The sequence below is a fragment of the Corvus cornix genome, chromosome 11 (genome assembly GCF_000738735.6).
Source record: "Corvus cornix cornix isolate S_Up_H32 chromosome 11, ASM73873v5, whole genome shotgun sequence".
NCBI lineage: Eukaryota > Metazoa > Chordata > Aves > Passeriformes > Corvidae > Corvus > Corvus cornix.
Window position 1 is genome coordinate 14918553 of NC_046341.1, and position 22155 is coordinate 14940707.

A 22155-nucleotide genomic window follows, 5' to 3' on the forward strand; every position below is an offset into this window, starting at 1 on the left:
ACATATGGTACACTATGAAGGATTACCAATTGTTAGAGGACCCCTGCAAGAGTTGGGCACGGTGGGGGTGAGTTAAGGATGACATTTCAGCTTTAATTCCCCTCTTGTTTTCCCTATTACCTTTTTACTGTTAACATTTCTTTGTTTATTTATTTTTGAGACCAAATTTTGCCTCTTGAACATTAAAATACCTCTTCCTGCCTGAGAAGGGGCTGGTGTTTTAATACAGAAGGAATTGGGGACCAAAAGCTTTTAGAAATGGTTATTGCAAGGCAGCTATTTCTGTTCATGTTGTTGTGCAGTGAGAATAGCTGGAAACCCGAAAATGTGCCAAGGTTTTAAACACCATGAGGTTTAGTGTGAAGAAGGACTGAGTGAATGTTTTGTGCAATACATGTTATTTTCATGTTTCTTGATTAGGTCTTTGGTTAGAAGAGGAGCGTGTGCTTATTGTGAACTTTCTCTCAAGTGCCCTAAAGTTTGCTGCACTTACAAAGTTTAACAAAATGACTGTGAAACAGTTGCTTAAGGTGGTTTCCTACGGAGAAGCAGCCACGTCTAAGGTGGAACAATAAAGCTATTTTTACGTCTTGTAGCAGAACAGGACAGGAATAAATACATCACACAGATAAAATTGCTGTGAGAGCTGAGGTGGTGGGATGGTAGCATTTAAGATAGCATTTGACCAGGGGTTACGACTTCAAAAGTGTTTCAGGGAACTACATGCCTGTGGCTTATATCTTCTGGAGTGTGTGGCCTTTTGGGTTTTGAGGTGCTTGAGCTACATTTTAGTGGGATTTAGGTGCCTGAATAAGGGTCAAGGGCTTGCATGGCTTTGGGCTTCTGGTCCTGTTTTCCGTTTTCAAAAGCCCATTATGCACATCCTTTAAAATGTTTCCCAGGGTGGTAAATTTAATACAATCAAAGCTCTGTGCACTACTGTCAGATGTTTACTATGGCCAACCAGAATTCTGCTTTTCAGAATTAAATGAAAATTCAGTTTATAGATGCTTGGTTTCTCTCTATTATCTTGGCACACTGATTCGGTGCTGTCTTGTAGGATGTAGTGCCACCTCCTCTATCAGCATGCTGCCTCCTCATTATCATTTAATTATTTATTGTTTCTATTGCAGAACACTTGGGCCTACTCAGGGAACAGCTGTCTGTGCTGGGGTGGAGCTGAGTATTTGGGGAATGAGTAAGTAGAAGTTGCAGTAGCAGTCAGGATAGAGAAGTTGAAGAGTCTTCTGTTTAGAAAGAAGAGATTGTTTCTTAAATTGGGGCATGGGAAAAAGCAGCAGGTTTTGGAGTTAGTTGAAATCTTTGAGACAAAATAAGGAGTGACATTGAAGGAGGTAAGGAAATGGCATTGCATATGAACAGTGACAAAGTAGGGAATGGCATCAGATTGAAAGGAAAGATAATACATAGTTCCATTTTATCCATTAAATTTTAAATTGAAAACAACATAATTGGAAGAGGTGGTCTTGGGTGCAGGCAGGTGTGCAAAGCTCAGGTGGTGACGGGTATAGGATGTAGATGTGGGTGTCAGTGACATAAACTTGGAGGAAGGCACATGGGCAAAAAAGAAATGGCCCAGTCAGAAAGCAGGGAAGGAGAGAAGGGTAAAACATTGCTGTGTGGGACTCCAAAGAAAATTAGAGATGGTAGAAGAACGTTACAGCAAATGAGATAAGGAACAACTTGGCAACAAGAATGGTAAAAATACAGGTTCTTGGAGCAATTAAGTGGTCTTGGCTGCTCTCCTGCTGAGGCACTGGCATGGGTACATTTGTTAGATCTGGTGGGACAGCAGCACAAAGTGGTTATCTGGTTGGGAGCAGTTGTCATATTATTGTTCATATGCTCTGAAAAATGTATTTAGTGGTTGCTGCAGCCAATTTTCAATTGCTAACTCAACCATTTTCCTCACTTATTATGGCTCAAGATATGAGTACACATTATGGATTTGTGTTTTGAAAAGCAGCAACCTATCACTAAGTTTTTATGCACATCTATGGCCCAATAAGGCTGATAGCCTTATTAGATGTTTTTTATATGAAAATTGTCTTATCCTTATCTTGCCTATAATCTTTTCTCTAATCAATTCCCTCTTGTTTTCTCAGCTTAAAGAATCTCTATAATCCTTTTTTGGGGATATGCAAGAGAGGTTAGTTGAAGTTACTGGTCATTATTCAGTGCTCCTTAACCAGGTTTGTGCTGCTTGCTCTGCTCAGCCATTCCTGTGGGCAGGGAGATACTGCCTGTCTCTGCAGTCTCTCAGACACACTCTTTGGTGGGCAGTTAGAATAGAGTGATGCTCTCCTGGAAATTTCTGAGGCCAGGTGAGTGCATAGGAGAGATAGGGTCGCTGTAATGAGCTTCACTTCCTTTTGCTCTTGTACAAACTGGGTATCTCTAACCATTCTGCTTAACAAACAAGTCCTGTTCTCTTGCTTCCCAATTTTTATTGTCTTTAGAGGCATATTGATGTTCACCTGCCCAGATATCTTTACAGCTACTAATGAAAAAATACCTACATTAACAACATAGACACAAGTGCACCGTGGGATGAATGTATTATTTATAAAGACTTACCATCACACCCCTCACAGTTACATTTTATGCTGCTTGTGGGTGTACTCCTGTGTCTTGTTGGCAATGCAATTAGTTGCACTGTGGGAGATTCCCAGGTTCAAAGCCAGGCATGTAAAATCTATTTCACCCCTTTTTAATATGTGGGTCTTTTTGTAAACGAAAAGAAAAAACCCAAAATCGTGGCACCCCTTCATAAACAAAGCAGAATAACACTATTTGTGAAAATCCTTACAAAGTCAGATCCAGCCTCTGCTGCTGCTTTTTATACATTTCAGCTCAGCATAGTTGTACTAGACCAGTACTGCTCTGCAGGTGGAAGTGTGAGGGCCATTGAACACTTTAAGTTTTTCCAGTGGATCACAATTACAGAAACATCTGTGCTAAATAACTTTGTGCAGATGCACTGTGAAAATTCAGTGTTCAATAGCCCTCAACATTTCTAATTTCTTACTTGTGCTGGTGTAGTTTAGAAGTTGCACATTGGGTTGCAGTATAAAGCATATTGGAAACATTTGTGAAGGGCCTTTTCAGAATGCTTATGCTGCAGTGAAAGTGCTCCCAAGCGCTTTTGTTTCTTTATTTAGACTTATTCCATTTGAAAATGGACAGAATGCATGCTAAGGATACTGTTGATATAATGCTGCATGAGAGTGCAGTGGTCTGGGATGTTGGTTTGGAAAAAACCAAAAATTGTAATTTTTTGGTAAACTGGGGTCTGGTGGGAAACTTGGAAAAGCTCAGTTTAAAAACTATTCAGTGCTACTGTGACATCACACAATTTGAAAAAGTTGACTGCATATGTTTCCTCAGGAAACATATTCCCTACCTCCACTCTCTTTCCTCTAGGTGCTCTATATTAGAACAGCAGGAATGAACTAAAATATTTAGGAATTCAGGAGTAATTCTGTGAATACTTTGGATTGGTTCCAAGATTAACTTCCATAAAACAATTAGAAGTTCTAATTGCAGGTAGTGTTTTGGTGCTTCTTTTTAAGGGGTTGATTTAATCTTTAACATGGTCCATGGAAATGCGTTAAGCAGGACTTGATTTCACATTCAGTGACATCTGCAACACAGGAATGATTTGCTGGAATCTTCTTCTATGAGACACCCACTGAGGGACTTCTCATACTATTCTCCTTCATCAGGATATCTATGAAATTGTCTGGACTGGAGTTAACCATATATTTCAACTTGAAGCCCAGTCTGTTGGGATAGGCAGCTAAGGGACAAGTCATGTGTTATGAGTAGTGTGATATTTATCCTCTGTTCCTCATAGGCTGAGCTTATCCTGTATCATGGCACTCAGCCCAGCTCAGCAAAAGCCACTTCCACTTCATTTCTCAATGTCTGATTTTGCTTCCATTGAAGTTAATGGCAAAACTCCCACTGTCTTCAAGTGCAGAGGGATCAGATATTCAGAGAGGTTGGCTACACTTTTTGTGCTTTCATCTATTTGGAAGTCAAATTTTGCACTTAACTTCTTTTGATCTCTTGGAAAACTCAAGCTTTACTTATTTTCTCCCAACTATTTCTGTAGCTCGATGTTACAGATTTCTGTGATTTTTATTGGTTGGTTGGAACTTGCTATTTCTATTTTATTTGTTGGTGCACAGAATAGTTCTACTTTAATGAAAGACTAGAAATTTGTTTCCCTGTGATCAGATTTTGTTGCTGTACTTTAAATCACTGCAACCTTTCCATGGACTTAGGCTCTTGTTAACAAAGGTCGTAATGACTGGCCATACATAATTATTTGTGTTAATGAAATACTTGGCTGCATTTATCGTCCATTCAGAAACAAGTATCAGTCTGATAGAGACAAATATGTTTTTCAGTGTGGATTTACATACATTTATGGATTAGAATCAGGCATTCCTCCTTTTATAGTCAGTGTAGGTTTAACTAGGTTAAAAGGTTTTCCTGAATATTCATCCAGACATTTCTTTTGAAATAACCTTCTGGTTTAAGTTTTGCACAAATTAAAAAGTACATAAAAACTGGAGGAGGAGAAGAGAAGTGAGTTGAAAAGAAATGAAAAACTAAGTATATTTAAGTTTTAGGGCTTACAAAATCCCAAATTTCAGAGCTTTATGAAATTAAAAGGTTAGCTATGAATAACCACAATCAAATCTTTTCTTTTGTCCATATTTAATTCAAATGAGATTGCTCCATATTGACTTCTAATGCTAAAAGGCCACCCATCATGGAATCCCTGCAGCCAATGAAGCAAGCAAGTGAATGCTTTCTTAAATGATGCTAATCAGTCCAGAGAGGCCTGCCCTCTATCCCCATCAGTATTCTGTAATTCAGATGTGCTGATAACCTGAAATTGAATGTGTCAGTATGCAGACATGTGAAGAAAAAAGGAAACTAAAAGGCAAAAGAGGCAGCTATAGAGACAATGCTGGTTTGATTTTTTTTTTTTTCTTTTAAGGGAAGAATAAAAGGAATAGTTCGTAGTTGTTCTCCAATGCTTACTGAGTTCTATACAAGAACATACAGAAAATTCATAAATAGGCTAGACAGCCAATTTCCAGATGGAGAGAAAACTAAAAAAGATAAGTAAACAAAACAAAAACCACCAACAAACCCTAGATCACAAAATAAAATGTATTTTAGAAAGGTAATGCCAACCAGTTAAACTGTTTCTGTGTACCTAAAAAGGTTCCAATCTGAATGCTTTAAAAAGAGGGCTCTCTTACCCTTGCAGTATCCAGCAGAAGTCATTTGCTACATCTTTTCTGCATCTTGATTTTTTTCCCCAAAATTTAGATTTCAGCTGTTTTATGTCACATCTGGTTTAAATTTTGAACAGACACTTTCATGTCAGATGCAGATTTTCTTCCAAAAATTGACATACATTTGCTGTTGTATTAGACAGTTTTGTATCAAAAAATAGATCAATTTACTTTTTTTTTTTAATCTCCCTTCAAGATAATAATTATCTGGCTTTCTGAAATAATCTTTGCAGAAACTTTGGGTCTCCTTCGGGCCTGTTGTGCATGTGTAAGCAGAGGCATACATCTGAAGGCAGAACTGGGTCCTTTGTTCTTCAAATGTTCTGCTGCTTCTCACAGTGTATGTTGAAGATGTTGCTTCAATTTGGATTTGACCCTTTGGACTTGTACTCAAGTTCTGCCTTATATTTTACAAAAAGAAGCATTGCAATATATGTTCTTATTACATACAAATGTATAATGTAAAAAGTCTATGTCATTTATGTTTTTTATTATGTTAGCAGTGGAAGATCTTTTCTCCACTGACAGCTTCTATCACAAATTTATCAGAGAGGAATAATACTAGTGGTAGTGCACAGTTGAAAATTGGGGCACTGAGAGAAGATGTGTTAACTAATTTATACTGATTCAGTTTGCTTATAGGAGTTGAAGTGGGTGATGCTGTTGAAAGCCATTTAGCTTTTCTTTTCAATGGGTTGCAAAGGAGGCAAGTGTCAGCATCCCCATTTAATAAGGGGGAAATGGGGACATCGGGAAGGGGGACAGCTTGTCCAAATTTAGTGAGTAGGTCAGCTGGTAAACCTGGAAAATGAGTATGGTCTCTTGAACACAGCACAATCTACCAGTTGGTGCTGTCAGCCCTTGGTGCTCTTCCCAAGCCCTGGGTGTGTCCTCGGAGGTGCATTCGCCAGGTGTGTGTGCAGCAGCTGCGCTGTGCCTGGGGATGCTCGGTGGCCATGGGTTTACCTGGCTTGCAGGTAAACAAGTATGTGGCTGTGGGTAATTGTGGTGCCCGTAACTCCAAACTTACCACTGAGGAAACTGATGGAAAAGGAACAGTTCCCATCTTGAACGTTGTATTTTATTTGTCACTCTGTCTGCAGTTATGGGGCACCTGCAGACCTTGTTGTAGGCACAGTTGTTTGAGGTTACTATGGAACAATCACATCCTCTGTTGGAAAAGATGGTTCTTTTTCAATTCCAGTTAAAGGTCAGTATACTTTCTAGGTCTGACTGAAAGTATTTTAAAGATTTTGGTAACTGCTTTAGCCTCCAGATGACTCTGGTGTGCATTTTTGTGTTCCTCAGTGCCCCCTCCCTGCTGCCCAGCAGGTTTGAAGCAGGAGTGGACGGAGGCTTTCATGGCTGACCAGTTCTGCTCATGAAACCGAGCTGTGAACAGGGCACCCGATTCCTCACAGTCGGTGGACAGGTTCACGTTGACTTGCATGTGGATGGCCTAATGCTCCCACCATTAGCCTGATTTTCAGTGTGCTGAGAACTGCAGCTTCTGTTAATCAGTGGGATCTAAGTGTAATTAGCGTTTACTAAGGGACCACTCAGATGCCCTGCTGCCATGGCTTTCCAAGTCTGTTGATGGAATGGAAAGAGACCAAGAACTGAACCCTGTTCTCTGGTCCCCTGTCTGTCACCAGGAGATTAGAGGCTAGCCTGAACAGGATGGAAATGACATCCTGAATTTTAATTATTTATCTGTGCACTTTTTTATATCTTCTCATTGCTTGGATATTTCATCTTATCTTAAAAATATTTATTTGAAATTGTCAGTGATCAAAGGCTGGGAAACAAAACCGAGCTGGATATGATTTTTTTTTTTCTTTTGGAGGAAATTGGAGTGTCAGGATAATTCTAGTGTATGCAAACTTTACAAGATGAAGCCAATCCAAATGTTACATCCTTAAGCTTCATAGCAGAAGATTAAAACTAACATACCGGTATAAGATCAATTTTACCTACTGTGAGAATTCAAAGATAACTGGTATATCTTGTTTTTAATTCAAATTAAGTGATTTTTACTTGATCATTTTATACACACACATGCATGCACTCCCTCACAAGCCCACGTCTGTGTACTGAATTGATAAAGAAAGAACTCTGGTTAAATAATCCACTTTTGTCTGACAACGGAATCAGTTATAGAGGTGCAAATATGCAGAAAGCTATTTGGAAATGCATCCTCGTAGTTGTCAGGTTTTATTATGCAGGAAGGTGTCATGTTTGTTACGAAGCTGAGTGCAGATGGCAGAGTGGAAGAAATGGATCACTAATTTTAACAATGATTAATGAACAGAGATAGAAAATGAATTACATTGGACTATCGGAGGCAAGAAATATTTTTGAGAAAATTTTGACTCATCTGCTGTGCTGTTCTCTGTAAATTATTTTCTGAAATTCTATATGTTGTCAACAGTTGACTGCATTTTCCATTACTGTCTATTTCTGTTCTTAAGTACTTTTGTGTTATTAGAGATACATAATTTAAAAATACCAATACATTCCTGATTACTTAGTGAAAGTATATGTAACAGTATGACTGTTCCAAAGGCTCTGGCCACAAATGTCCTGTTTTATAATACTTTCTAATTCTTCACCCCTTTAGTGCTACATTAGAAATATTTAGTGACATTTTATCCCCTTATTAATAAAAGGAGGTGGTTGGGATGAGGAGTCCTTCTGTGTTCTTTATAAAAATAAGGAAAAAATGTAGATGCAAAGTTAACAATAAAATGCAGCCAAGTGGGTTAACGTGGTTTTAAGCTTACAGTGCTGATTCCACCATTTGTGATTTCACAGTCTAACTGGGAAAAACATACACACAGCTGCTTTTTAAATTGCTACCACCCACGTGCTCCCCTCCTTCACTATAAACTCTGCTGGTGCATATGTGCTCCCCGCACTTACCCACGCGCTCAGTGGCCAGTCTCGCACATCCCGGCTGCAGGGGGAGAACGGAAGTTGCCACTAAGTTATAATTTGTTGTTTATCCTTGTTTTACAACCTGCTGAGTTGTGCAGCCTCCCCAGCTAACCAGAGCCTCTTGCCGTTTGGATTCGAGAGCTGTGTGGGGCTCGCCTGTCCTCAAAGGAGGATTAGTTCTGCTTGGAAAGAGCTGTGTCCTCACACCCCCTTCCTTCCAGTATTAAAATATATATTAAATAGAAGAGAAATGCAGTGACTGAAACAGAATTAAATGTTTCCATTGTCAATTCTGTAGAGGTTCAGAAGTTGAAGTAAAACAGGGTCAAAGGCTGGCTGGGTCTTCAGCAGTGCTGTGAGGTGTTTGCAGGGGGGGGAAGAAGGGAGGAGAAGGGGTCTGACGGGTGGGATGCCTCATGCCAGTGTTGCTGCTGTCCGGGAGGTATGCAGGTGAACTGTGTTAGAAGTGAGAGGGAACCCAGGGTAATCAGGAAAGCAGTGTCTCGGTGTTTTTGGAAAGCTCCCTGGTATGTGTACATAAAATCCCAGGATGATTTCACATCCTGGATCCCTTTTCATTGTGCTGCATCTCTCCTCTGGTCTCCAGGGCTGAACAGTCTCCTGTGGTCTAGTTGTGGGTATTGGAAGGTAGATGGTTGTGTTTTTTCTGTGTCTCTAGGGTGTTTGCTGTGTTATTTTGGTGATCATCATGCTGGTAAGCTTTGGCAATTCATTGGATGATGATTTAATTGCATTGCTACTACCTGATACTAGACACGAAGCAAAGCTCTGTAACAGGTTTTGTTCCAGGCAGGAAAGTGCCCCTCTTTACATTTTATCTGAATTTGACCTGTCACTTCTCATTAACCATGTGTGGTAGGTGACTATACTTTGGTCCACTGCTGAGACCGCCTCCTGTTTGATGCTTTATGTTAACATGGTTGTCTGTACTTTCTGCTGTTTAAGGACCTGATCCTTTTACTTGTGTGAATAGCTCATTCAAGAAATCTCATTGATTTCAAGAAGACTGTTTATGTGCAAAAGAAGTGCTTGGCAGGATTTAGTCTCAGGCAACCAGCATTATTGCTGGAGTATCCTCTTCTCTGTATGCAAAATGATATCCTAAAGATTGCTTGCTGTTGTGCAAAAGAAAACAATTCTTGGGGCAAGTGTAAAATTATTCAATAAATTTGTACACTTTTCATATAAATGATCTCTTTTCTGCAACATTGGGCTATGGTAGGAGATGCATCTTCCCAAAGAGAGACGTTGGGCTAGCAAGGAAATGGCAATTCTGTGTCCATTGTCTCTTTTACAGGCATCAGGCTCAATCCTGCTGCTGCTAAGTGTATGGCACTTGTGATTTTTAACCTTAGAAGCTGCAAGAGAAGTGTGGTTTGAGAACTTTAGACTCAAATTTTCAGGAGCTTGAGTCATAAGTACAGGTCTATAAGATACTAATGAATGATTAACTCTATCTAACTTGTGCTTACACTTGCAGAAATACCTGAAAAATGCACTGCTCCTCAAAATACATCAGGGGACGTTTCCCTATAGCATTTTGGGTTGTGGAATACATAAAGTTACCTGGAGTAATTTGAACTTTTATAGTTGGTTTGCATCTGTGCTCAAGATTTGTGATTTCTTCTGTATTCTGTTTCAAGATGTGCCTTAGTCTTGCTAGAAAGTGTTAGAGAAAATTTAAAGAGACTTTATGAAAGACTCTAGCATTTTGCATGTAATTATGGTCCTGATGGGAACATACTTTAGAAAAACAGCTACTGGAACAATACAAGTCCTGCTCAGGTTATGTAGCATATGCTAAACACTGAGAAAACATACCCTGTGCTTTAGTGAACAAGGTAGAAATGCTCCTGGGAGCCAATTTAGAATGTGACTTAAGGCATGCGTGGCTTTTTGTCTGCTTTTCTTTTGGCAAACTGGTGAAACAGCAATGGTGGCTGGGAATCCCTGGTAATCTCCTTGGATTGCTGTGCCCAGACCTTTGTGAGGATGGGCAGTTGTCAGCTTTGGACCTTGCCTTTGTTTTGGACAATTATTTTGCTCTTCTACTTCATCTTTGCATGACGGAGCTGAGTGTGGGTTGTGGAACTTGGACAGAGGGACAAGAGAAATAATGAGGCTTTGACAAGCCACTGCTTTCACTACAGTAGTGCTATTTTCCACCTTGGTAATAAACAGTTAAAATGTCTTTTTGTGTGTGTGTGTATAGGATCAATATATATGCAGTGAAGTGGCTGTGATCAATGTGCTGATTTAGGTTTTCAAAATTTCCTGTTTGATAGTATAGTTCTACTTGAATATGTGACTATATATACATAAAGGCATGGTTTTGTACTTATTGAGACATGTTATTTAACTGAATGTTGATAACATTGTAGACATGAGGGTATGGGTGTGAATAAAAATCCCCTGTGGTCTTTCTTAGACCTCAAGTGGCTCGTCTTAATTTCTTATGGCATCTTATTAGTTGAAGCTAATGCAAGTAACCTTAACTGAATTTTGCTTCACTGTTGTATAAAAAGCAGGAAGCACAGTGAAGAAAATGTATTTTTAAAGCATTAGTTTTCTTGGTGTGACAGCTTATGTGCATAAACAATTGCAAAATATTTGTGAGACTGACACCTTGGTTATCACCATTATCTTGGCTTAACTTGAAATACTGGGGAAGAAGAGTTGCGTTTGCATTGACATTGATATTTTCCACTTGAGTGCTTCTGTCCTTATGTTCTTCAGGGAATGTGCAATACTGTATGTTTTAGAACATTTAATACATTTATGTAATATATACATGCAAACTAAGGTGTATGTATAGATGTTTGAAATATAAAATATTAACACTAACATGAGCTATACCATGATCTAGAGGATATCTAGGAGGCCTGTCATACTTCTATTACCTCAGGTAAATAACTGATTGACCTTTGTGGTGTGCTGATACTTCACTAATCAGAACCTGAAATCTGTATAACAACACTTCATTTACTTGATAGACAAAAGAACAATTGCACTTGAAGTAATGTGATTTCTAAATAGACACTGCCTGTCAAAAATAAATGCATTAGAAGTAAAATGTAGCTCAAGGAGACAATTAGCAAACAGAGGTGACACTGTAAACAGGTGCACCCATTATTCCCAAAGCTTGTGGCAATATATTCACATCTTTTAGACTGATGGAAGATCATGTGACAGTTTGGTGAATTATCTATCTGTATCATCTGACTGATGAAGCCTGCTGCAGTTGCAGATCATTTAAAAATGCATCTCACAAATTACATGGTAGCTGGGAAAAAATGCAGGTTTTTCTGAACAATGCTTTTCTAAAGCTATGTGCTGGAATACCTAATTTTTCTTTGAAAGGATGTAGACCATTTCATTATGCTATGTATACAGTCAGTTAAGGTTGTGCAAATTCATTACAATGTTTGTTAATCTATAAAACATTTTCTATTCCAGTTTTAGTGACATTGAATATTTTTTTATGTGCTATTTCTGAAACATTTTTCCTATGAGCTGAAAGGGAATAACACATTTTTATATAGACTTCTTAAATCGCTACTTATCAAGGAAGATTTGAGATGAGAACATTTGACCTACATCTTTTTGTGGGTGATTGGATTTTTTTTCTACCTAGAAAATGTAAAACAAACAAGAAAGAATCTATAAACAAACTCCCTCTTTCTTTCTCTACTAGACTGTGATGAGAGCAGTAACACTTATGAAATGTCCTCTTATATGATGTGGTGAAAACTGCTTCAGATGGTGTTTTGTAATTTGATGCACTAACAAGATAGTTAGGAATGAAAAATGCATTTTCCTAAGATATCATTTCATAAGTATTTTATATTTTCTTCTCTTTAAAACTGTAAATTGATGATTGTTTTCTAGAACTAGAATTAAGTTGTGTATGAGTGGATAGTTGTTGTTTCTGGTGACAATTAGGCTCCAACACCTTAACAACTCTTCTACACTCCAGCACTCCCTTAACATCTGACCATATTATTGTATGGGGTTTTTTGTTTGTTTGGTTTGGTTTTTTTTTTTTTAATTGCTACAAATTTTGATTATGATTATAATTTGGGGCACTCCCAGGGAACTAAATACACAATAAAACTGTCTTTGTCATTTGGCACATACCTGTTCCCAAAAGAGGTGCTTCTGAGATGCCCCAGGATTGGAGATGTTGATTTTCCCCTTACTGTTCCATACAAAAATCCTGCAGGTAACACCTATCCCTAAATGAGCACAAGTGAAAAAAATTTTTAAATCTTTTCAGCAGTTAAAAAGTAGTGAGCTTAGGCCTGTAAACCCTTTAACTTTTGTTATTAATTTCACATATAAGCCATAGAAGTGCAGAGGTCAGGGGAAGTGAAATAGTCCTGCAGATCTTAGGAAGACTCTGGAGAAATCTAAGGTTGTTCATTTTGAAGGTTCTCACATAACTGTTTTCTATTAAGTGGCTGAAGAGCTGGCCTACTGAATGTTTTGAGGCTGGGTTGCTCCTGCAGGTTTGTCCTGCCCTGGGTCTTTGTGTACGCATTAGAAAATTGTTCTGCTCTACCTGTTTGGAAGCAGCTTTCAGATGCCAGTCCTCCTGAAATAATGCTTTTATTAAGAATGGAGTAATCTGTCTTGAAGGCTTTTGGAGGGGCTGGTTTTGATGGAGGGGCTGCCCTCAGTAGCTCCTCTTAGGCTTGACCAAAAGGGCTTGTCCCGCATGTTAGGGAAGGATTAAGGTGAGGAATGAAGGGCAGGTGAGACGGGCCTGCACTGCCCTTCTCTGGCACTGCTGCCCGAACACAGCTGTTGTATTCCTCTGCAACATCTGGACAGCGGAAGAAAATAATCGTGGCCTTCGTCAGTGTTGATATGTCAATGATTATTGTGGATCTGTTAGGGGCATACTTCTGCTTTTTTTAGTTGTGTTTTATCTGTAGCTTTTTACTGGTTCCTCTGTCATCTTTGTGTCTGCAAGCTAAGTATGTAGATGCAGATCACTTCAGAGGAGTTTTGTCTGCTTAAATACAAGTAAATTTGGATTTGTCTGCTTAAACACAAGTGAATTTGGATTATGGTTGGTCTTGACTGGCAGCTCTCTGACAGAGTGCTTGAATTGGAACATGTCAGTTTGACTACTTTTATTCAGGAAGGGATGGATTTGGATTGAATTTCCTGAAATGTGGTAAGGGGGGGAAGGACCTGTGCTCTCCGAGGGGCTGTTCAGGGCATGGCTGAAGCCCTCATCTGCCTTTCTGTGGCTTGGCATAGAGGCATTTTTTCCTGGCCAGTGGCTACCGAATGATGTTACTGCAGAGGAACAGCTCCAAGGACAGTGGCTGAGGCTGCAGGCTGTGAGTGGGTGCCCGGTGTGAGACCTGCCAGTCCAGAGCCTTGCCTTTGCTGTGCTCCTGGCTGCCCGGTGGGTGTGGAGGGAAAGGAGAGTGACAGGGGTATCCTGCTGGTTTGTGCAACTTTTATTTTCATGGGAACCTTTGTAAGATTGTGCTTTCTCTGAAATGCAGAGGGTGGGGAAAAAAAAAAAAAGAATCTCAAACTTTTTGCAGGATGGGAAAATATTTCCCGCCCAGCTCTTAAAGGCTTACCCAGAGAAATTTTCTTTAGCTTATATTTTTCTTTAATGAGTCAAGCCCCTAAAAATGTATTGTTTCATATTCAAAGTGACATTTTAACATATATTTGCCTGACAATATGACACACATATTGGTTTTAATGAGGGCCTCATTATAAAAAAAATGCATCTACTGAATAAAATACAAAATATTTTCACCTAAATGTTGCGTAAATTATTCAGAAACAGGGTTCCTTTGACAGGGACGTGTGAGGAGCTGGGGCTGCCATTGTCTGTAGTACTCCTGATCTCTGGGTAGCTGCAGGACTCCCACCCACTCCATTTGCTGGCACAGCAGCTTCCCCCAGACCTGGCCAGGGGAAGAGCTCATGGCCCTGAGTGCTCCAAGGTCTAGGGCAGGACAGGCTGTGTGTGGGGGGACGCAGGGCAGCCTCTGCATCTCCAGCACAGACTGACCCTGCCTCCTGCACATCCCCAGGACTAGGAACTCTGGCAAGGAGGAGAAGTGGTGACAGTGGAGGTGATTGTTTGCTCCTCTGTTGGGGGATCCCTGTGGGACCACAGCAGGTAGCAGGATCTGGTGCTCAGAATGGCCGGATCTGAAGCACAGAACAAGCCTGATGCATGCTTGCTTCCCAGTCCAGGCAAAACCAAATGTATTCTCTAACAGTTATTATTAAATATTTCAGACATCAATATCCTCACTTAACAAGCCCTGACATCCCATCCTGTGTGCTCTGATACTAGCCATGCAGCAGCTGCTGGCTTTGGTGGGTGCAGGTCAGGATCTTGCCTTAGTTCTAGCTCATACTCTCTCTTTTTTTTCTTTTTCCCTCCCTCCTCTTACTTTTTGCCTGAAAAAACCCAAAACACATGCACACATAGGGCAGAGTTAAATTTGGGTTTTCTTGGCAAGGGTTAATAATCAATGTAGATCTTAACAAAGGAGATGCTGCCTTATTATACTGTGAAACTTTTTTTTCTTAACTGTCAGTGAAGCAGTACTAATTATTACTCCAGTGTAAATGAGGTCATTTCCTATTAAGAGAACAAAATGCTTAGCCTTGCCTTGCCAATTCATACCATCTATTTTTCACACATACCCAGCTTCTTAGATTTTTTTCAAATTTTGATAAAATCCATTCATTTGTATTAGAAAAGTGTAAACCATTGCAATAATAGTTGCCCATTATTATCCAGATGAGCTTTTGTAATGTGTGGGTTGTTTGAATACCATGTGTTAGCTATGGAACAATTAGCCAGCTGAATGGTTCTTTAAAACAATCAGATACTTTTATCTCCCTGAAAAAATACATTCCTTGGAAGTGTACTGTTTAACTGTAAATTCTGAGGAACATTAAACTCTCATTGCAAGTAGTACTTTAGGATATATGTTGATCAAGGACAAAAAGACATCGAAATATCTTGTCTTCGTGTTTTCATTTTTTTATGCAAGCAAAAAGATTTAAGGAATATTGTAGCAAACAAAGGGTAATTGTTTTAGCCCAGATGTTGCTTTTGCACAACAAGCAGGTTACAATGTTCCCACAGAGCTGATGAGCCCAATCAGTGAAATGATTAAAAATTGATTTTGTCCCTGTAATTACAGTATGTAAACTACTTAGCTTGGATTGCAAAGGAAGTGATTTTCTAATTACGTATATACTCTGGTGTCTAATGATTGGTTTTTTGAAGTAATGAAGAGAGAGCCCTAACGACTCCTTGGTGCTCTGTTGTTTAAGAAAGACCATCTTTAGAGTAAGCAGCAACAGACAAAGAGTTTAAATTGAATTTTCAACACTGTTAATGTGCACATGGATTTGTTTATTAAAGAGACAGTAGCGTAATTTGATTGGTTGAGAACAACATGGCTTTTTTATTATGTAATATATTAAGATGCATGTGTCATGGTATAGGCACGGAGGTGATGGAAACCTTTTTTTGTACTACTTTAAATTCATAATGTTTTCTTACAACTCACTCAATCAGATTGCCACAAATGTCTGTTCATCCTGTGCATCCAGAACACTCACAGGAACTGAGCGCAGGTATCCAATTTTCCTCTGAGCAAAGTTATTTCTCTTAGAGGTGGAAAGTAAGTTGGCCCTTTTTAAACACATGCATTGGAACTCAGTGGGAAGCTGTCTGACCTGACTTTTTTGCATTTTAAACAACTCTTTCCAAGATAAGAAGCCCAGGTAGGGAAAAGGCAGGTCTTGGGATGTTTGTGGGCAGCACAGCCTCAGCGCAGCTCCCTGGGGTCAAGGAGCAGGGATTTGGGGTGTGGGTGCTACTCTGCAGCCACCTGGGGTATTCCAAGGGTGCCAGCTGGCCTGGAGTGTTTTCCAGGGGTGCTGTGTGCAGGTCCTGGGCCATCCCAGGTGGCAGACACTGTCCTTGGGGTCTGGCATGTCCAGCAGCTGCTGTAGAGCTATTGGAGCATGTGCAGGAACTACTGCAGGGTTGATGCTCTGGGATGCTCCTGCTCCCTCCTTCTCCTCCTCTGTCTCTGGAGACCCCACTTTAGCAGTGGGCAAAGTTCTCCCCCAGTGTGTCATTACTGGAGGACAGCACAACTGCAGCCATGTGGAGCTCCTGAGGACTCCAGGGGAAGTGTGCCTGCATGTTCCCAGGGCACGAGGTGGCCCCTGGGGCTGCATCCCACCCCTTTCCCAAGCCACAGTGGCAAGTGGAGAGGTACAGCTATACCATGGTCACCAGCAGTGGTACAGGTGTCACTAGCAATGGTGCTGGACTGGCCTGCAGCAGGGCCTGATCCAGCCACCACCAGGTTAAATGATGTCCCCTGACTTTTAGGGCTTTGGATGAGGCCTGAGCAAGAAGGGCAGGAGCAGCACCACGCTGGAGTGATTCATTTTGCAACCAATGACTAGTCCTAACAGGGACAAGTTAATGGTGGTGTTAGTGCCCAAAACCACTGCAAGGCAGAAGCAGCACTAAATAAATGCAGACTGGGATGTCTGAAGCACAAAAAAGTAGAAAAACCCTAAGGAGCTGAAGTGAGTTGTGCCTCTGATAAAATATTTTTGCAAACCCCTTGGCTCCCCAGGAGTTAAAAAGATGCGCATTCCTGTCCATTCTCTTTGCTGTCTCTTGCTTACTTATATCAGGAGGGAAAAATGAGAGCAATAGTTTGTTGTGTGATCTTGGTGATGTAAAGGATCAAACACCACAGATTTGCCAGGAGATGTGGACAAATCCTGTCATGGTTAGCTTTGAGTTTTTAAATATCTTGTATTTGTAGGCAGACAGCTTTATGTATTGGAGATCTCTGAGTGCGTGGGCAGGGCACACACACACAGGGAGGAAGGTCTGTAAATGAGGACTGGTACATGGCTGGGGAGGCTGTGGTGGCTTGGGTGGAAACCATGCCCCAGCCTGAGAAAAGTGGTGTCAGCTCTCATGTTTTTTGGGAACAGTGGAAAAATACTGAGATTTATTTCAGCATCCTGCTTTAGGGACTGTTTATCTCTCTTCATTTATGCATGTAACTCCCAGTGACACTAACTGGACCCTTCAGGCCCCGCCAGTCCCATCCTGCATTTATGATGAATGCAGTGCTCACACGGGGGCCTGGGAAGGTTGTCCTGCACGGCTCCTGGGCTGGCTTTGTCCTGTCATTGAGCCTCTTTCCCTGCCTGCTATCTCTGTCCCTGCATCTCTGATGTGCCTAGGGTGAGAGCAGCTATGCCATGGCAATTCAAGAGGCCTTCCAAAAGCAGCTGATAGGGAATAATTATTTAAACATGACACCTCATTCCATCAGAAAGGGTATGCCATTTACAGAGGGCCTGAGCCTTGTCCCCTTGAGATTAGCAGGGGTTTAACATTGAGTTGAACAGGAATGGGATGTGCTGCTAAGAGCCATGCAATTAAGCCTTTTGGTCTCAGCATTTGGGGAAAAGTCCTGTTGTTCAGAGTAAGTCCATGCTCAAGCCTCTGTTTTCCATTGCTGTGTATTAGATTTCCATCTGTAACCTGCAGAATTCCTTCTGGCTCCTGCTCATCAGTGGGACGTGATTACTTTCTCCCTTTTGTGTCTCTGATTCATTTCAAGGAATGAGCTACATAAGCATGTTTTAAGAATGAACAGAAATTGTGCCATTATACCTTAGTTATGTCTCAACAGTATTTTTTTTTTTTTAAACCATACTAGTTTTGAAGATCTTTGGGGTTTTTTTCTTCTCTGGGGGTGTGCTGGATCACTCACTGAGCCGTGTGCAACTGCATAGTAGTGTTACTGTGGGAGGCTAACTGTAATAAATTGGTCTGTAAGGATTCATGGTGCCATTTTTTAATGCCAGGGAGTGTATTAGACACTGGTAAACTGGCCCAATTTGACCTAAGTGGAACTGTCTTAATTTGTTTCCGAGCAGCTTGCTGCCTGTACCTTTAAAATATCTGCTTTACATAGTCAGTGTCAAATGTGTTAGAATAATATTAGCACAGGTAAGTAAAATACCTTTTTATAAGGCTTTAAATCATTTCTGTTACAGTTTAATGTGTAAAGCTACAGATTTTCCCAATTTGTTCGTAAGGTTATGTATCACAGACCTTAAATCATTTAAGGTTTTAAACCTGAGGGGTTCACTCTCAGTCATGAACTGGGAAGCAGATTGCAAGCGACATTGACATGCTGATCAATGACATGAAGCCTCCAAACAAATCAGTACAGGACTTTAAGAGATGAAGCCTTACTGTGTTCTGTCTGTCATCAGAATTTATAAAGCATCTTAGTGAAAGCCCCTTGAGAATCATTCCTAGAATTTTGCAAGTCATGAGCGTGTATGTAAAAGCTGAATTTTTTTTTAAACACAAGTAGCCTTGTAATAGCATAGCAAAAATGTGGTCTATGATGTTGGTGTAGGAGTACTAAGAACCTGTTTAGCGAGATAACATCTTTTAGAAACCTAAGAGTTTATTATCTTTGTTTCTGTTTCTTGGCTTTCTTACATTGAATGAGCTTCAAGTAAATACTAGATAGGTATATCTTTGAGGTTTTAAGACATCAACAACAGCAGAAATTCCAGACAAACAAGCTGTCACTGTTTTTAGACACTGTGCAACTGAAAATGTTGGATGGGACCTATGTTTATCTGCAGCAGTCCAGGAATTTGCTGTTCCTATGTGTTCAAATATAGTAACTGAAATTCACTTATTTAAATTCTAAAATGGTATGGGCCTTCATAAATGGGATCTGAATTCTATCTAGATACTATTTCATGTTTAGGAAGACCAAATCTGATGACAGGAGTTTTCTTTAACCAGTTACAAAAGGTTTTTTTATTCTCTATGGTCAGCATTGTAGGTGCTTGGCTTGACTTTCCCAATTGTTTTCTTCTCCTGTAGCTGGGTTTACCCATGGGATATGGGGTGCTGGGTTGGAGTAATGCCTTGTACCTGCTCCCCACCCATTCAGCTCAACAGGAAAGTGTCTCATGGGAGGACAGGCTTTGCTGTTCAGGGCTCATAATTCAAATATAAACCCAGAGCTAACTGGCAGGCAAAAGAAAACTGGGCACGAGGAGAAAGCAGGGAAGAATATCTTCCTACATATGAGGAACAATGGGGAGGGCAAACCAGGTGATTACTGAAGAATTATTGGTGATTTGCTGTGGAAATGCAGGTTATAAAGGAGGGGTTTGAAGCTTTAATTGGAGTAATTCTCCTGTGTCAGAGAAGTTGTATGGCAGAATTATCAGTTGGAAAACGGTTTGAAGCATGTGGCAAAGACCAGTTCGGTCTGCAAACAAGGAGGGAAGCAGTGGAATTTGGGAAGCCTTATGGTGAACCATCACAGTAAGTAGGCTGTGGTTGGTGTGGTGGAGAACCAAAGGGGAAAAGAGGAGGTGGCTTGGACAGAGTGAGACACTGCTGTAGCACCTTGCATTGGATGTAATCCGGGCAAGGTGGAGACTGCAGAGATCTTAGAGGATACACAAGAAGTGTCGTGTCAGTCTTGCACTAAGGGAGGGCTGTGCTGCTTAGTAGTGAACTTGTGTTTTCTGAATTATTTCATAGTGTTTTCATCATCAAGAGGGGCTCTCGAAATTGTTGTTTACCCTTCAAGCCAACAAACAGTGTTGTGCAGCAGTGTGGTCCTGTTGGTGCTGACCGATTTAAACCAAATGCACTCAAATGGCCAAGCTCTTAATTACCTAGAAATGAAGGCTGCAATTTTGTCCACACTGACTACCACATCCTGCCACTGTGGCTCTCAGAGCAGTCAGTGCTTCTCTGGGCAATCAGTGTTGGTAAGGTGAAGCCCTGAGGCCGTGATGCTTGAACTGGGGTTTCAGACCCTGCTGTATGAAAGAGTTTGGTTGATGTAGATGTACAAAGTGTATTATTTAGAAGTGACCTTTAATTTCATTTGTTAGACATTCATAGGAATAAGCATAGTTAGAGTTCTCAGTCATAAATTCTTCAGATTATAGCTTCAGTCGAGTGAACTTTATTTTGCTCTAAGAATGCCCTTTGTTTTTGTTTCTACTTTGCTTACTAATGTAATGGCCCTAAATTCACTTCTGACAAATATCTTGGAAGTATTCTGCTTGGCTTTTACTGCTGGCTCTTATCTCTTTTAAGTAGGGTTTATTAGATGAGATCATCTACAAAGGACTTATTTCTGTTATAAAATGGAATTAAAAAAAAGTAAAAATACAATTAGTAGCTGTTCTCTTTCTACTCAGTTTGAAAGATTAGAATATCAATGTCAAAGAGAATAACTGGGTTTCTGGAGTATGCTATGCAACTTTTGTTTTATCCTGTTTTGTCCTCTTTTGCTGTACTGTCTAGGGGAAAGGATCAGAAGAATTTCATTCTGTTCCTCATCATTATCTTGAGAGGAGGTTTTCCCTCTCAAAACAATCCAGAACTGAAAGAAGTTTTCAGTTCCAAATATGAAATGACCACCAAACATGTACATTATGAAAGCTAAAAAATAAAAGGTGTTAATCCCATTAATACTGTAATTCTTAATGCTCTCTGCTGTCCTGTAGATTGTCTGCTTGAGGTAGCATTGTAATATTTTAATGTAAATGTCTGATTCAAACACTGAGTTTTGACATATTAAATTTCTCACAGGTTTTATTTTTCCAGTTGTGACCTTCAGTTCCTATCCTGTGTCTTTTAAGAATTTCCTAATCCAGGGAACAGATTCGTTGGCTTAAGAATAACTGGTAAGAATACTTATATTGTTCTTGTAACATTTTCTTCTGCTTTTGGATCTGAGTCTAGGTTTGTTTTTCCACATTTAAAAAAAAAAAGTAAAATGAGGTACCTAAATTAGATTTTTAAGTATGTTCTCACATTTTTTTTACATCTTCAAAAATATAATGTCTATGTCTTGCAAAACTTTTTATTGTAGTTCTTTCAGGTTGTAGTGAGTTACAAATAGATTTTTTTCAAGAAAAATGTCTGCTTGGTAAAATCATGAGCATTCATCTTTATGCAGTTGATATGTAATAATTGTGTTGGGGATGAATCATCATTTATTACTTTATCATCAGACTGCTGATTTAAGAAAACGCATGACACTCCTGATTAAATTCATTTTATCATTTTTTGGTTGGTTTTTTTTTTTTTTCCCTCCTGTAAGTTCAATAGAACATCTCATGCATATTATTAAGAACCATATTCTGTTGTATATTAGCATGAGAAGAACACCCATGAAAATCAGTGGGTGGAGGGGTGTACTACATTGTATATGTGATTTTCCTCTGAGCTATTCCAGTGCAGTAGAAGAAAAGCTCCTGTAAATCTGAGAAATCAGATTGGTGTGGAAATAGGTGTGAAATCAGAATTGGGTTATTTGGCCCTCAGTTTGAAATAAAAGTCTACCTTCCTAGGAAATAACCAATAATTCATTCCACATGCATTAATTGATTCTTAAATCAAAATTTCTGATAGCTTCTGCTCCCAAATCAAATTCTTATGTTATTTCTTTATTTTAATTGTTATACTGGGTTGTCTATTCCTTTTTATATCTTGTGAATTAGTAGAAACTCTGTGATTCAGAGGAATTGTGCTGATTTATAGCTGATGTGAGAGGATATCCAGGCATATTAAAGCTTCAGTACTGCAAATGCATAAGCAGGTATTGAATTACTGATGCTAATGGAATTACTCACGTGAGTAAAGTTAAGTAGAGACGTAAGTGTTTTCAGGATTGATGTCTGTACTTATGAATTTATATCATTTAAGACTATGGCTCACAATTTTTAAAACTTACTAATTGAATGTGAG

General features: G+C 39.8%; 1 protein-coding gene across 8 annotated transcripts in view; it reads left to right on the top strand.

Annotated features, from left to right (window-relative positions):
* Positions 1-22155, top strand: part of ZNF536 (zinc finger protein 536) — a 344627-nt gene that overhangs the window by 33918 nt on the left and 288554 nt on the right. For 7 of the 8 annotated variants that reach the window (XM_039558356.1, XM_039558359.1, XM_039558354.1 and 4 more), the window contains exon 2: positions 20995-21089. The gene's annotated coding sequence lies outside the window, so the exon portion shown is untranslated. The remainder of the gene's footprint in view (positions 1-20994; positions 21090-22155) is intronic. The other variant, XM_039558358.1, reaches the window with a different exon arrangement.